A 17,343-nucleotide genomic window follows, 5' to 3' on the forward strand; every position below is an offset into this window, starting at 1 on the left:
AATATGACACTTTAAAGAGGTCACTAAGATATTACACAATTTTAAATGTTTTTCTCTTTTTGACAAACTTACTAATAGTTTGTCCCTTCAATCTTATAAAATTTATTTCCAAAATTTTAATATTTTCATATACAAGTTTATCCTCACTAAGAAATAAAAACTATTAATAAATGTTTTCCCTTATGAAACAGGAAACTAGTTGATTTTTATAAAATAAATTTGGGTGAAGTTTGAATAAAATGAGAATTATTATCAATAATAAAAATTGGTTCATATTTTGAGGAAGCATTTGTAATCAATATCAAAAGCTACAAAACATTGAAATTATCTATCCTAGGCAGATTTATGTATTAAATATAAACATATTTAACACATTGATTGTTTTCAACATAAAAAAGTAGAAATTATCATAACACATTAATGGTAATACAAAGTTTAAAAACAAAGGATACAAAACTAAATATTATGATAATTTCATTTTATTAATAAAAGCTGGTATTTAGATTAGCATATGTATTTGTGTATAATTGCACACATGTACATGTAAGAGGTTGTTGAAAATAAATAAAAATAGCATAATCTCTATATTAAAGGATTACAGGCAATTTTAGTTTTCTTCTTTGTATTTCTTTTTAAATTTTATTTTATTTTTTAATTGACAAATAACAATTGTACATATTCGTGGAGTACCTAGTAATGTTTCAATACATATATCTGGTGATCAGATCAGGGTAGTTAGTATATCTATCATCTCAAACATTTATCATTTCTTAGTGTTGGGCACATTCAATATCCTTCTCCTAGCTATTTGAAATTATATATTATTGTTAACTATAGTCATCCTACAGTGATATAGAACACTAGAACCCATTCTTCCAAAAACAGAGTTTCTTTTTATAATTAGATAAATATAACAAATTTAAAATTTAGAACACAGTTTAATCAATTTTTTACTACTACCTATTATAAGATTGTCAATGCAACTTTCTATATTAATTTGGCAATTATACTTTCCTCCTGAATTTAATAAAGGCAGCCTAGTTGTAGCTAATTCTGGTGTGAAAGCCACTAACATCCCACAAATAAATGTGAATTTATTTAATACAAAGAGAAAAACAGACACCAGAGGGGGCTATGAAGGTGTGGTGTGAGTTTCCATGGCATTAACTGATAATAAACAGTAAAGCAACTCACCACAGAAATAAAAAGCTTCTATTTCAGGCAATACATCTGAATTAGTAAAGGAGAGCGAACTCTTAAAGGCCATAGTTCTATTGCACTTCTAATCTTAAGTTTTTCTTTATAAGCCTCTGCAACGGTCTGAATGTTTGTGTCCCAGCAAAATTCCTATGTTGAAACCCTAAGCCCCAAGGTGAGATATTAGGAGGTGATTAGGTCATGAGGGTGGAGCTCTCATGAATGAGATTAGTGCCCTTATAAAAGAGGCCCCAGAGAGTTGCCTTGCCCTTTCCATTATGTGAGGACGCAGCTAGAAGGGGACACCTACGACCAGGACCCCAACAGACACCAAATCTGCCAGTGCCTTGGTCTTGGACTTTCTTGCCTCCAGAGCTGTGAGAAATCAATTTATTTATAAGCTACTCAGTCTATGGTATTTTGTTATAGCAGCCCAAACTGACTAAGACAACCTCACTCTTCTTAAGTCTCTCCAGTTACAAATGAGCACAGTCAAAATTTAAACAGAAATTCTTTAAATACTCAGAATGCTTTCAGTCATCTAAAATTCACTCTTGGTAAGCTCATCCACAAATTTTATCAAGAACCGAGACTTAGGGACTAGCACCTAAGTGACTGTTCTTCAATCCCCACAGACTACATTAACGGGAAGCGCACATGGAAGGGCCTTTCACACCTCATCACTCCAATCAGCACGTTAGGAAGTTGTCACTTAACATGAGGTGAAGGGGCAGAGATGCCCTATTATTGTTTGTGATGGGATTTGTGATATCTAGCATGATACTAAGAGGGTCAGATTTGGAGTGTGGGTGAGATGAACACAAAGTTTGATAGACAGCACCTACAAGATTTATGCTCCAAATTTGCAAGCCCATTGATCTCTGAGGTTAGCTGACCCTAAGGATATAACCAAATCACATCCACCTGAAAGGTGTGAGTCACAGAACCAGGGATAACCACTGAACAAAAACTCTGAGATTGTTAAATCTTCGTATTTTACTGGCAACTCTATCCCAGAGAAGTGCAGTGCATACTTAGATAGGGCAGCCAGGGAAGAAAGTCAGATACTGATTCGAGGTTCTCAGCTTGGGTAATACTATGCATGGAAAATGGCAATCTCACTATAGTCATAGTTTGAGATGCTTCAAATAGAAATCCTCTGTGAAAAAAAGAAAGAAAGAAAGTTCTGCTGTAAAGTTCTTTGGTGTCATCCCCTAGGCCATCTCCTAGGCAACCTTTTTGGCACCAGGGACCAGTTTCATGGAAGACAATTTTTCTATGAACTGGAGATGGGGGGTGGGGTGGGCTACCACGTGGGTGGTAGTGTGGTGTGGAGCTCGGGTGGTGATGCGCAACCCATCTCCTAAAAGGCCGTGGACCAGCAATGGGCCATGGCCCGGGAGTTGGGGACCGCAGTCCTAGAAAAGATGATTTCTATTCGTCAGGATGGAACTGTTCTATTTTTTGTGTCCCCAAATGCATTTGAAGACATCTAAAGAAATATAATATATTAAAAGGTCAGCAGATAATGTTTGCAACGGTTTGAAGCAAATGCTGTATATCTGTATGGTAGCCATCTTTCTCAATAAGCTCAATGACACAACAGGCAAAGCATCTCTTTGCTCTCTACTGCCAAGGAGAACCTGGTCTTAAATTTCCTAAACGTGATAGTTGTTGGTGGACCACATCTAACATCACAAGACAACTTCAAACCACAACATCCTGTTGTAGCCTGATGTATTTGTTTCCTTTCATATTCAAGATAAGTAGAAAGATAGAAGTGTATCAAGATGTATAAATAGTTTTCTGAATTTCACAAGAGCATTCACCAAATTCAAGAAATTTGGGTGCCAAGAACATGAGCTAATTGCCTCCTCGCATCAGATCAGGTGATATGTTTTCCAACCCAGCTACCATGGTGAAACAGGACTGCATAACTGGCCCGGCCAATGATGCTAAGTATTTCCACAAAGCTCTCTTTAACAGCACTACCAGTGATCATATGTTCATGGTGGAATATAACTTTCAGTATGTGGAAAACCCTTCCACACATGAACATCATCAAAAGTTGGGAAGAAAATCAACACCTAGAAAGTGATCAAAGAAAAGGAAATCGGCATACATTATTTTGTTTTATGTAACATTTGGTGGCATATTTACTTTGCCAGATACGCCAAGAGCTCCTAAAAGCAGAAAATCATCTTAATATTTCTTCTGTATCCTTCACAGTGCCTGTTACATAGAATGAGCCTAATGTAAAATAGAGTAGATAGAGGATACATGGATAAGTGTATAAACCCATGAAGGAATGTATGAGTAAGTGCATCCTGACTGAATGGCAAATTAGCCGCTGTAGTGCCAGGAAAGAAACAGACAATGAAGAATTTGGAAGGGAATGTAGTAACCATTTTGTTTAATTTCTTCACTTAAAAAATTGAATAGGGGGAACCTAAAACTATTTAGAAGCGTATACTGCAAAGTCCTGCCTAAGCTTTCACTGGAAATTCAGAATTAAATGCAGTTAATGATTCATGCTCCTTCGTAGATCACGGTGCAATGATGCACTGCTTCTAAAATCAGGATGTCAGCATGGGAGGCTGTCAGATTACGCCCTGATGTGGCGTTAAATGCTACAATAAATTAAACTTCCATGAAAGAGGGTTGACTCTTACTGCACAGCGGGGACACTTGGCCCTACTAATGCTTACCTCTGTCACCTGCAAGCCCTTCTGACCATTAAACAGCACAAAATAGTTACTGATAATTAGTTATGGGAATGTAATTCATCTAGAAGCACAAAGCAATGCTCTTGCAAGCATTTAACATAAACCAGTCATGTGCACAGAGGGGCCATATTAAGATATTCAAGCAGTGAACTAACATCTGAAAACAGGGCAGAAGAAACGTCTTAAGGATGCAATTGAAAAGTATCTTTAAATAATGTAAGTTTAATCTAGAAGGTTAAGAAAAGCCAGGGGTTAGAAAAAGAGGACTGCATATTTTTCTCTAAGTACAACACCCTTAAAAGCATAATAAGATGCAGCCTTTCAGAGTAGCCCTCCCAAAAATGGCTACAAAAGCTCACAGAGGTTCACTGATTAATAATTAGTCTTTTTGTGTACAACATCCACTACCTAGGTCAAAATAAACTTCACAAATAAAGAAAAACATTTATTTATTTACTTACTTTTTACTTATTTAATAATTAGTATTTTAACACCAACTTTGCACTTAACTGGACAATTCTTTAATGATATAACTGCGAACACTTTATAATGTATATCACATACTAATTCTTTATAACAGTCTATAATCAAGCAGGAGCTGTAACTATGTAAGCAAAAATATTTCTTCAGATTATAATTAACAGAACTCTTTGAACCCTCTGACAGGAAACAGAGATTTACAATAGTACCACCAGGAAGTCTTCAACAACGAAATAGGTGTTAGAATAGATTTATCCTCTTTGTGTCTCGATAACATAATTTTGGTTTATTTTTGCATGGCATATTTACCTAACCCTACATGGCCACAGCAATGTTTTCCCTGGAGGAGTTCTGACCCCTTTCCTGAAGGTGAAGAAGTAGTGAGGTTAGAACAACTTCGCTATCATGTCCCAAAGCTCAGGCTAAATAAACAAAGTCAAACATTAGGGGAAAATAAATCCATTATTCCTTCCAAAGATTAGACTGGATTTCAGAGACAATTTCGAATTGACTTTCAGGAGCTCAGTAGGATTACTGCCAGAGCTTTAGGCTTTGAAAATGAATCATAACTTCTAAAAAGAAAATCAGATATTACCTAAATAATACAGTACCAAAAAAAGTCATCATTGAAGGTTATGTCATATGTAAATATGTCTGAGACAGTCTGTGAAGTTTCTGGGATAGTGAGTAATTGCCATTAATCACTCGGTTAATTATTTCAATTAATTTATTTATTTCAATCAATTATTCAATTACTCTATAAACTACATTTTCTTCCAACAATTAATCTCACAGATTTTAATCACTCTACTGAATCACATTTTGACCAACAGAGGTGATATCATCAGGTCTATAGCAGCATGTATAAATTAAGAAATCAATGCTAACAATGTTCTTTTCCCATTAACTATGATTATAAATATAGGTAAGACCATAGAGTAGAAAAAAGTCAAATTACTAAGTGGAACAAACTCATAGTTTACTGCACATTCAAGATAATAGCCAATTTATAATGGTAAAAATCAATAAACAAATTACATTTTAAATTTCAACATAGTAAACACTGTAATAAGGAGAAATATCTTTGACAACCCAAAAATGTTTCAAATCCTCAACTCTAAACCAATTGTTTCTAAAATACACTAAAATTGTAGTGAATTAAAATACAGTGGCTTCCCTTCTGAGGTGCACTATACATAAGCAGATTTGATCTGCATATGAACGCAAGTTTCTTAAGAGCAGTTATTAAATATTTCGTGAAGTCCAACTGTTATCTCACCTTAATTCCCCAAATCAGATTTGGGGAATTTTGATTCCCCAAATCAAAACTGAACAGATTTGAAAACCCAGACAAGAGTTATTGTATTTTAAATGTTTAAAACTACAATTCTGGGGCATACAACTCCTCCTTCACTCCTGACCCGTGTCAAAGCAGTTCCTATTGCCCAGAAAGCTCCCATCTCTTCCTTCGACTCAAGGCCACCCACAGGCCACACACACGTGCACACTGGCACACAATCTCATTTCTTTCCTTCATCTTAAACTCTTCTGTTGAGTCTCAGTCTAAATGTAATTGCTCCCGGAGAGACTTCATGAGCACCGAGATTAATTAGGGCTACTACTCCTCTTATGATTCCCTCTACTTTTGCTCAGTCATGCACTTGTCATTTAAAAAGTCCTTTTTTAAGATCTGTATCTTCCCACTAGGCTGTAAGCTTAATGAGGAAAAGGTCTACCCCACTCTCCTTTCCATGTCTACACTCATTTACTTCATGAATATGGACTAAGGATGGAATAAATGAGTAGACCTTGAAGTGTGAGGTTTACATATTTGTTTTAAAATTAGATATTACAAACTGAGCTACACAAGATAGCCTCAAATTGTCATTTTAAAAAATTGGAGTCATCTTAAAGGAAGTAAATGCCACAAAGAAATTCAGCATTGAGTGGTTTCTCTCTGTGTTGTCACTATGGGGAACATCACTCCCCAAGATTCACCAAGAGAATGGTACTAGTCAGTCACATGCCAAAAAAAAAAAAAAAAACCCTTAGAGAACTATCATTATTATTAATCATCTAGTAGCAGGGCTGCATAAATTATTAATAGTGAAAGGCAACGATCACTCAAAATGCCACTGAGCTAAAACTGTCCATGACTCTCTTCTCCATGACTGCAATACAAAGGGAATAAAGACAGTTCACAAGAATATGGCTCAAGTATGACAGTATATCAATAGTCACTAAAGCCATGAGATACTTCCTTTAAGAAGTACTTTCAGGGAGAAAATTAATTAATTAAAGTCAGGGTGGCAATAAAACTAACTTATAGGCTGGATATCAGAGAGGTGTGTTGGTGGACTAGCTTCCTGTCTCAAGTCAACCTGGAGAGCTCGAACTCTCCAGATAGTCACCCTTGGGCCAAAGCCACAAGTGCTTACCCCTCATCATTAGGTTGGATGATTAGGACCTGCTTGCTGGCAGGCACATCTTGTCACTAGGTCACCCTAGTTCTTCCTCTTTAGGTACCACTCTGGGATATGTATGGTCTTCCCCACCCGGGGCTTCCTGATCCTTGATGAGCTGTCACCTTGTGGGAATAGAACCCTTCCTGCCTCCTAGAACCCTAGGGACTCCCAGCATTGCCATTTCTGGTTCTAGAAGATTAAAAGTGAGTACCAAGTACAATTTGCCCATCCTGCCGAGGCTGGAAACCCATAATCCTGGCACCACGCATTTTGGGACTAGATACCCGATCATGTGGCAAACATTCATATATGAATGGATACCCAATAAGAATCACAAAATCACTGGATTTCTCTAAAATTCAGAAATACCTACTAGAACATCCCTTTCAGTTTGCTTCCACAAACAAACTGCTTCCTCGCAGTTATGCCGAAGGTCAGCTTTCATCTGGGAACTTCATCTGACCTGTCTATAACTTTCCAGATCAGTCATCACTACAAGGCCTTCCACTCAGCTGCTGGCCTCAACTACTGAACACAGCAGGATCTGGGTCCACTATCCCAACACTGGACACGAGTTTTCTTAAAGCCTGAAATGGCTTCAGGAACATAGCGCAATCACCTTTTTGCTGTGATAACCTAAACATCAGATTGAACAATTACAACTGCTGATATGATAAGTGTTAAATCACTAAGATGAGCATTCTCTCTAGAAACAGGTCACTAATGCTGATGAAAAGATGGACTAAGGGAGTTGAGAGTAAAGGGATTCTACCTTTGCATATGGAAAGACTGCTATTCAGCTTTTGAAGGCATCCTGTGGCTTTTGCATCAGAGCAGTAGGCCTTGATCTTTTCCTGGAATTGCTTTCAGAGATGGGGGAAGGTAGTTAGTTGTATTTGAGAGGTGTGAGGCAGTGATACCTTTTCATAATTTCAGTTTTCCTGGCAATGAACCAATGTAGCAAAAGCTCAACATATGAGACAGCTTTTGTAAAAATACACAAAGGATTTTAAGACTTGAGTTGGGGAAAAATACATTCATGTATGACAACTTCCTACAAGTGAAATATGGCAAAGAGATTAACTTTCACATAGGTTTTTATAGAGGTGTCTAACACAAAAATAAACACGTGGAGAACTTCAGACTGTGATTGCAGCAGGATTATTTCTTTGAATTTGTCCTCTGTCTCAAAACAAAATAATCGAAAAAAAAACAAAAAACCAAAAAACCCCAATTAAGCCTTTGGCAGGAATAAGCCAGTAGATTTCTTTTATTGTCAATTCAACTACCAAAATAAGAAATAGTCAGAAACTAAGGCTTGGGAGTTAAAAGAGGAAGCATATTAACATGACCAGAACTTCTAACTCTGCCAACAAAAGGGCCTGAAGGCTGAGGCAGGTGACTAACCTCTGGTATCTGACCTAGGCTTTTAAGACTAATAGCAGCAATTACAATACAAAAGTCCAGCTATTGCCCACAATTACTGCCTCTCAGGGGGTCTAAGTAATGAATTATTCATGTAACATATGCCCCATACCTTTTAAGGAAGAAACAGACAAATTTATACAAAACAAGCTAACAGATCTCTTTATGGTCATAAAGTTTGTCACCTGCTGTTACCAGCTGCCATAAGGAAGATATTCTTTCCCTTCCTGGCTCCTTCTAAATGGCGAGCAAGCTGACAGGGAAGCATCTTTCAGGAATTTAGATGTTTAACGACGCATTAAAGCAAGAGGTCAAAGTCTGCCCCTCCTTACAAGCATAATCCTCACGTTACAGTTGGGGTGTGGGGAGAGTGGGGAGCAACCATGCCCAGGAGGGAGCACCTGCCTGGGAGGAACTAAATTCCTCTTTCTCCACATTCTTCCCACTACAACGTTCCTACCATCAAAAGGCAAGCAAGCAATGGCTGCGATTGTTTTGGAAAAGCCTCTCAACTTTTCAAATGGTGTGGTTTTACATCTTTTCCCTCTGGCAATTGCGGTTTATGTGGAAAAGCCCATTATTCATTTAATGACTCAATACAGTCTGGCTTCTACAGTATTTGTACTTGCAATGAACCAGAGGGTATCCATGGTGAAAACCACTGAGGACATCTTTTAAAAACTGATAAATAATTGATTTACGCACTTAGTGAAAGAGGACTTCACCTCTTTCTGCCTTTCTTTTTATTTAAAGATTGGAAATTGGAAGACTGGTGCTTGGCATCCAAAGGCTAAGGTGGGCAAGAGCCCATATGTGGCATGTGAAGGTTTTCTGTTTTAACTATAAATGTAAGGTAGCATTTGGCAGGCTAGATTCAACCTAGAATGTGCCAAGAGCATTCCTATGGAAAAAAGAACTACACACGAAATTAATAATCCAAGCAGTAAAGCCCCACAGTGCGTACAACCACTCCACGTTTAAAACACACACAGATAAAAAGGAAACGCCTGAGGTCACATGTGCCATCGTGGCTGTACGGCGACTTCTCCTGCAACTCAGAACTGAGTCCTCAGGCAGAGGGCTGCAAAGCCCGGTCTCAGTGTCTGGAGCGAGCAACCTGAGGGGTATGGAAAACAGAAGCCATGCCCGATGAAGTCAGACTCTGGCACCAAAACCAGGTGTTTGTTGCTCCGTTTTTGCTTTACTTTTGTTTTTTCCCCAAAAGAAGTTTCAATTAAGTTACCAGCCAACTTGAGTACAAAGGATCTCTTCTGATGTGGAACTCTAAAAGTGACAGCCTCAGCAGAAGCCCTCCAGACCAAAGGAAAGAATTGCTAATTTGCCCTTTACTGGAAAAACCAATTTAAAGAGGATATCAAAATAAAATATGCTTTATAAATTATATTAAACTACCAAAGAGTCAATACAATATCTGCCATCTAAACACATAGTTAAAAAAAAAAAAAAGACAAGAAAAGAAAGAAGGAAAAAGTAGATTCACGAAGTTTGCTTTCTGCATACCTTTTCAAATTTTGTCAGCAATTCCCGTAAGCTGAAGTTCAGACCAATCATCGTCCAGTAACCCTTGCAGCCTACATCTTTCCGGCAAACTTCCTTCAAACAACAGCGTTTCACTTCTAAAAACCGTATCTTCTCTGGCTATACTTTAAAATCCTTTGTAAAATCCTTTACAAGCCTTGCCCTTGAGCTACGGTCCATCAGCAGCAGCAGCTTGCGGTGGGACATTTTAGCCACCCCACTGTGGGTCCGTCTTTTCATGGACTTCGGAGTTCACAAGGGATAGACCTGCTTCTGTGTTTTCTGGTAGCTGCGTTCCACAAGGCTGGCATGGTCTCCTCTTTCTCTGGGAAGCCCAGGGTTCCCTTTTGCACACCTCTCTAATGACCTGCAGGCCACAACGGCTCTCTCCTGGGCTCCAAGCTTAGAGTTTGTTCTCAATTACACACAGCAAAAAAAGAAGCTATATCCTGGAAACTTGCATGAGAGAAGGAAAAAAAAAAAGCCAAGTATTACCAACTTCCTCCATTCAGACTGGTTTCAGAAAGAAAAAGAAAAAAAAAATCCTGGGTAAAGAGCCAGTTTTCAAAAAGCATGACTTATGTAGAGTTCGAACAAGGAAGAGTGCGCTCTTAGCAGAGGAAACACCCAACACGGGACAAGAGGCCACCACCGGTTCTCACTCTCCCAGACACCAGCAGCCCGGGTTGCTATGGTAACCACCAAGCTAGTTTCAGTCCCTTTCCCTAGGTCGGCCTGGCCTAAGGGATGCTGTCAACGCAATAGAACTAAAGTTGTTTTAAAAGTTGTTCTATCTGCCTGGAGAAAAGTTCTCGCAGCAAATCTCATGGTCCCCTCTGCAGGCTCCGTGGCAGGGGAGAGCAGCCTCAGCCAGCTTCCGCAGCTCCCCTCCCTGATCTGACAGCAGTGTGGCAATCGACTTCTCGCTCCGGCAGTTGTTTATTATTTTAATCAGCATCCTCCCTTTCCACCACCCCTCACACAGTTTGAAGTGAAGCTCACTCCCACTTCCTGGAGGCCTGCTGCCCCGAACTTCAGGGCAGTATCTCGCACATTGTCTCAGTCCTGAATGGGTCACAGCACCCACACTGCAACTGGGAGCCAACCCAGGAAAGAAAAAGGAGGGAATGTACAGAACAATACAAATCAACGAAGAAAATATGCGTGATTACTTTTATTATTTCTAAAAAAAAAGATTTTAACTGTAAAATGATAGGGCAAATACTTTCAAAGGAAAGTGTTTTGATCTCATTGATAACACTGAAAGTCACTCAGACTGTTCTCACATGGGGAATTTACTTGTTTCTGACATAAAACTTTAACAAGTGAAACAAAAACTCCTGTATTCAAAATGTGAGTAATAACTAATCATTTTGAATGTCTTCCATTTTGACGTTAAATTATTACTGGCTCTCAGAGAAACCCTATGTTCCGCACACTTTAAGTGTAATCATTTTAAAAGAAAAACTTCAATCCAAATTATAAATTCTCTGTAGTGGTATTATGGACATGATTCCAAGGCGTTTGTGATTACGCTTTTGTATTACATAGCTATTTAGTATACCAGTAAAAGTTAAATATGACAGAAATAGCCATATGAAACATATTTCTCTAGTTGTTTGTAAAATTTCATCATAAATATATTGTGTTTTAAATGGTAATACCACCACAAATGAAATTATTAATATATTAATCTTAATATAATTAAGTTTACTTTTTGCTTCAGGGTATAGACCAAAGTGGGGGGGACCCTGAAATTAGAATATGCATCTCCTAAAAGGAAATTTGAATTGCTTAACTATCAAAATCGTTAAACATATGTAGTAAGAGATTCCATTGAACAGCAGAAAAAACTAAAAACCTATCAGGGAACAGTATACAATGTGGTTATTTTTCTTTTTTTCCATTTCGTTCCCAACTTATTTTCCTATCAGTATTTAAATAGCATGTGTTTTACATATGCCCATCTATACAAATTTAACAAGCTTTTAAAATATTTTCATTATTTATTCATAAAAACCTACATGTCCCCAGGGGCGAAATGGCTTTATGAGATTTCTAGCAGAACATGTTTCACCTCAACACACCTAGTCCAGATTTATACACAGGTACTATTGATTTCAAAAACAAATGTGTTAATCTAATGGTTATTCAGAAATTCATAAGTAAAAATAATCTGCAGTTAGGATCAAAGCAGCATTAACATCAGCATGAAGATGAACCATCAGAAATGTAGCAAAGAAACAAAAAGCGACCACATGGAACCCGGTCTGTGAGGGTTCTAGGGCCACATGCTGAGATCTCTCAACAGCAGCAAATAAACTTTTTACATAAATACAAGACAAAAGAAACCACCAGCACCGTCACCACCACCACCACCCCAAAAAAAGAAATAAACAAATAAAGGAGAGAGAGTAAAAGAACAATCTTTCTCAGCTGGGCAAACTTCCAGCTACCACCCAGGGTGCTGGATGACTGTGATCAGAGACATGTGCAAACACGCCATCCCCCATGCACATATCAGAAGAGTGAATTAAGTAAAACCTCTGCAGAACAACAGAGAATACCATAGTCTTTCTCTGAAGTAGACTCTTTATGTTTATCGGGTTCTTATACCAAGGCAAGAATGATATGTTATCATTAGAGCCTCAAATATCTTGTGTCCTTACCCAAGGCTAAACACAAGGCCTAATAAAAATGAGAGAAAAGAAAGAGCATCCTTTGTATCAGGGATTCTTCCCCAAAAGACAAGAGCAAGGGTACCTTATAAGTACCTATGTCTTTGACAGGCTAAGGAAAGAGAACAAGAGTATGTTGCCGCATGGAATTCTAGAGTAGAATGTCAAGAAGTGGATGCCTCTGTACCAACTACTCATTCTCAGAACTGACATACTCTGCCAACACAGAAAAGAGAACATTTAAATTAAGCTTCCTTACTTACAGTTATAAAATATCAAAAACTAAGATATTGACAAAAGTAGCAATGATGACAGCTTCTTTAGAAGAAGAAAAAGGCAGAGGGTACAAAACTTAGTGGATCCACATTCAAAATGGATCATCAAAAGAATGCGGAATCATTCAAAAGAAAATTTAAAATTCCTAACTAATTTTCATTACAGGGTACTGTATTCTCACTAAAACAATGGAAAGTAACCAAAAATGTTATTTTTAAGTATAAAAGGCAAATAGATTATTTACTTAAAAATCCAAAGATAGTCTATAAAATTCAAATAGCTAAATATTTGATATAGTATTTAAAAGTAATATACTCTTTGATAATTCAGTAACACATTCAAAGTGAGACTTGTAAAATGTAAATGTGAGTTGCTTTTACAACAGTGAGTGTATTTTATTCTGAATTGTGTTTGATATCTGTAAGATGAGAATACTTTCTCAGTTTAAAGTGAGCACACAAAATATCATCTTGGTAAAAAACCTTATATTTCATAGCCCTTTTTAGCACCTCTTTGATACATTATGGCCTGTAATCCTGTATACATTAAAACAAAAAACAGAGGTCTCCAGTGAAAGCAATACATCACCAGAGAGACTTAATAAATTGGATGATGACATTTGAAGTAGTTGACATTTTGCCAGTTTCAACTAGTGTGCAAACAAATTGTTCACTAAACCTCAAGAGGCAGAATAAACTTAATACTACCAATCCCCGTAACAGATCAACACTGAATAACCCTGGAATCTCTAGCTCAGTAAGTTATGTCTCAAACATAGACACACAGTTCCATGAGAAAGTAAAGCTTCCAGAACCAAAGACAAGCACAGGAAAATTCAACAACGGACTCAATAAAATCTAAATCTAAATTTCTCAATAAAAACCACATTCCAATGCCCAGATGAAGAGCGCTAAATGTCTACATGGCTTTGCCAAGAACTTCCATAGGCTAGGCTAATTTTAAAACTTTTTATACTTAAAAACTATATTTTATGTAATTTGTTAAAAGATGACCTATTTAGTAATTTTATTAAGGCAATAAGAGATTCTTTAGGGTTCGGTCAAACATAAGCAAAAAGAGCAGTCTAAATGCTTTGTGGAAAAACAAATTAACGTCTTAACTCCTATAGTCGATCTAAAAGCACCCTTCCCAGTAAACACTAAGTTCAAATTTTTAAAACTATGAAGATGTGAAACCTAACAGGTTTCTCTTTATATTGGCCAATACAAAGAACAAAAAGAAAAGAAAAGAAGAAAAGCTTTTTAGGAGTCTCTAAAGTGAAGCATATGGAGGTCAATAGGTGATTACACATAAATCGCTACATCATGGCTTACTCATTACTAGAATGAGGAGCTTCAGGCATGGGTAGAAAAATTTACTTGTTATAAGCCCATTCTGACTCAAGGAAAGATCCAGTTTATTTTGTGTGAAAGAAATATACACAATTCTCCTTTTCATAACCCTTCTAACTTGAGGCTTATAATCCAAAAATAAAATAGATTCAAGACCCTAATCATGATCTGAGATTTCAATTCACTGTCTTCTACCACTGAAGTGCCATTAAGGAGAGACCACTCCATACATTACAGCTTTCTAGTTAACGTCAGCCAGCAGCGAAGGCTGTCAGCTGGTAGCTATTTAAGGTAATATACAGCCCTAAAGGGCAGAAAGTTCAATCGAAAGATGGAGGCCTGAGACCTCTGATGAAAGGGGAGCTCTCCTTTTATCCCAGGAAGTTCAGGCGATATACTTTATACACAAAGAATTATTTTCAATGTTCACCTCTTCAATATAATGCCATCAATTTTGACAATTATACAGGTGGTAATAGGGAAATAAAATTAATGATTCATAAGAAAATGATTCAATACTTTCTGTGTGCGTGTATTTCTATAACTCATAGCCAGAAGATTCTAATAGACACTTAAAAGGCACAAAGAGCTTTTTCTTTTCAAGGGGAATGGGTGGGTGCGGTAGGGGTTCAGGAAGAGAAATAGCTGATCTGCTTCTGAATTAGGCAACCAGGTGCAGGGGTGAGCCTTCAGCAACCCTCTAAATATTTAATAATTCAGAGTGCACTTTATTAGGTGACTAAAAATAATGCCAAGACAAGTTAATGTTTCTAAACCATATCCTTTCTAAAAAGTATGCAGCATCAGACAAGAGTGAAACAATCTCAGGCGGCCAAGCCTCAAAATTCCAGATGTCTACTGACAGCCTATGGGATATATAACTAAATCATACAGGGCTCTGGAAAGAAGGTTCTTAAAGGGTTTTGAAAAGTTTTACAAAGGTTTTTCCAATTTTCCTTAGCTATCCAGATTTGGAAAATTAAAGCCAAAATTAAAATACAAATTTTAATAACAGTGATGAAAATGTCAAAAGAAATCAAAATTGAAAGTGCAAGCTGTTTTCACTCACAAGTGAAAAACTGGTACTTTTCCCAGGAGAGCACTGTTCCTATAATCTGAATTTGTATTTAAGGAACTAAAGATTGGGTAAACACAGAGGAAGTTCAAACTAATCCCAAGAGATCAGCCATATTTCTGTGTAATACTAGGCAGTGGGGTTTTCCTAATGCTTGCAGGCTAATCCATTCATAGCTGATTTACTGCTTCAACTGAACCATGGCCTTGCCGTTTTCCTGCTTAGTATCCTATTGGAATTCTCTGCAAGATCACACCCCAAACCTATGTCAATTCCCCAGTCATGATTCACTTTCACTAATCTCACCAATAACCAGTTAATACACTAACCACATGAACGACTTACACTTACAAATATGGCCTCCCCCAAAAAGTCATAGACCATGATCATCCATTTTTTCCTAGAGGTATGTTTATGTTCTGTACCTTATCTCACTTTCCTCAGATGTTTGCTCTGGGCAATGAGTTCTACATTATATCTTCGTTTCTTTCCAAAAAGTTTCCAATAAAGTACTTCGTAGATGGTGAACACAATGTATTATGCAGCCTACAAGATAATCAGTAGGCTGATTGTAGGCTGAAGAATTCCTATGTTCGACAGAATTGGGTTAAGCCATTACATTTCCTGGAGATTACTAGAATCTGCCAAATTTGGGGGTAGGTGATAATTTAACGATATTCATCAAATATTAAAATGCATATAACCTTTGACTCAGAAATTCTGTTTCCAGGAATTTGCAAACATGTGTACAGACATATGTACAAGGATGTTCAATAAGCCCTATTTGATACAGCAAAAAAATGAAAACAATATAAATGTCCATCGATAGGTAACTGGGTAAGTAAGTTATGGCAGTTTCACATAATGGAATGCTACATAACTATAAAAAGGAGATGGTCTCAATGGCTAATAAATAATCTCTAATATATATGTATGTATATAGGATATATATGTACATGCCAAAAAAGGAGTGAGTGATTTAGTTATGTGTAAGTACAACCTATGAAATAATCTATTTGTATAAAGAACTATAAGATAGCAATAACGGTTATCTCTGAAACATTGGAGATCTGAGTGTCTAGAATGGGATATTTTAAGTTTAAATCTTTTATGCTGTGTGAAAATTTTACCACAGCATGTGTTGCTTTTTTCACGCAAAATTAAATCAATATATGGAAAATCCCCAAGTAAAACACATTTATCTTCCTAGGTAGATATCTATTCCAAAAATGGTAGCATCCTTATATTTGAAAGTTAACACCAGTGGAGGCAATTATTTTTGCCTCTGAAAGTTTCAGGAGTTTAGAAGTGCCAGATGGTCTAACATTCGACCAAATCAGCCCTCAATAGAAACAAGCCTTCAGCAGCAGTGGGTTGGTCAATGGTAAACTTTTCTAAAGAATACATGGACAAAGCCTTTTTGTTCTCATAAGTTATCCTGTAACTAGTAACTCCTGCTTATTTAAATAACAACTTTGCGTGTAAATAGGCATTATATAACTCAAGCTTTTCTCTTTCCAAGGAAACTAGTATTCTATTGTCATCTAATACTGTAATATTCTATGGTATAAAATGTTTTGGAATATTTATAAAATCCATTGATATATCTCAAAAATGAATGCCTGGCCTAATTTGTTGAGGCAATTGAAGCATCACTTCATCTTTCAAGTTGGACTAAGTGATCCACCTAGACTGTAACAGAGTGAGCACGCCAGAGTCTCCTAGCAGCTAGAGATGCTGCAATACAAACAGCAACTTCATTGATGGATCTAAGTTGTGTTAGTAAAAAAGAAAATATCCTGGACCCTGCCGTCATGTTCAGAGAAGGGATACTTGATGCGCTACAAAAGTTACTGTAACAAAATACTAAAGGAAATGCACCAGTATAGGTGAAGAAACCATCTGACACTGACATCAGCTGCATTCTTGTTTAGGACGAGAACAAGTAGTAGGGGGAAGTTTGTGATGTTTTGTTATCTCTAGCTGTACATTGGAAATTGCCAAACCAGAGAATTTCGAGCACAATTTAAATCCAGAATTGGATCTGAAGGGTGTTTTAACTTTAAAATTAAAATACGGAAGGATTATGAAGTAATAGAACCTTTAAAAGTACTACACCAAATCTAGTAT

At 37.1% G+C, this 17,343-nt stretch overlaps 1 protein-coding gene across 1 annotated transcript in view; it reads right to left on the minus strand.

Annotated features, from left to right (window-relative positions):
* The window catches only part of UTRN (utrophin), a 522,534-nt gene that overhangs the window by 235,342 nt on the left and 269,849 nt on the right, over window positions 1-17,343 (minus strand). The gene's annotated exons all lie outside the window — the stretch shown is intronic.

This window comes from Propithecus coquereli, unplaced genomic scaffold, assembly GCF_000956105.1.
Source record: "Propithecus coquereli isolate 6110/MARCELLA unplaced genomic scaffold, Pcoq_1.0 Scaffold48, whole genome shotgun sequence".
Classification (NCBI taxonomy): domain Eukaryota; kingdom Metazoa; phylum Chordata; class Mammalia; order Primates; family Indriidae; genus Propithecus; species Propithecus coquereli.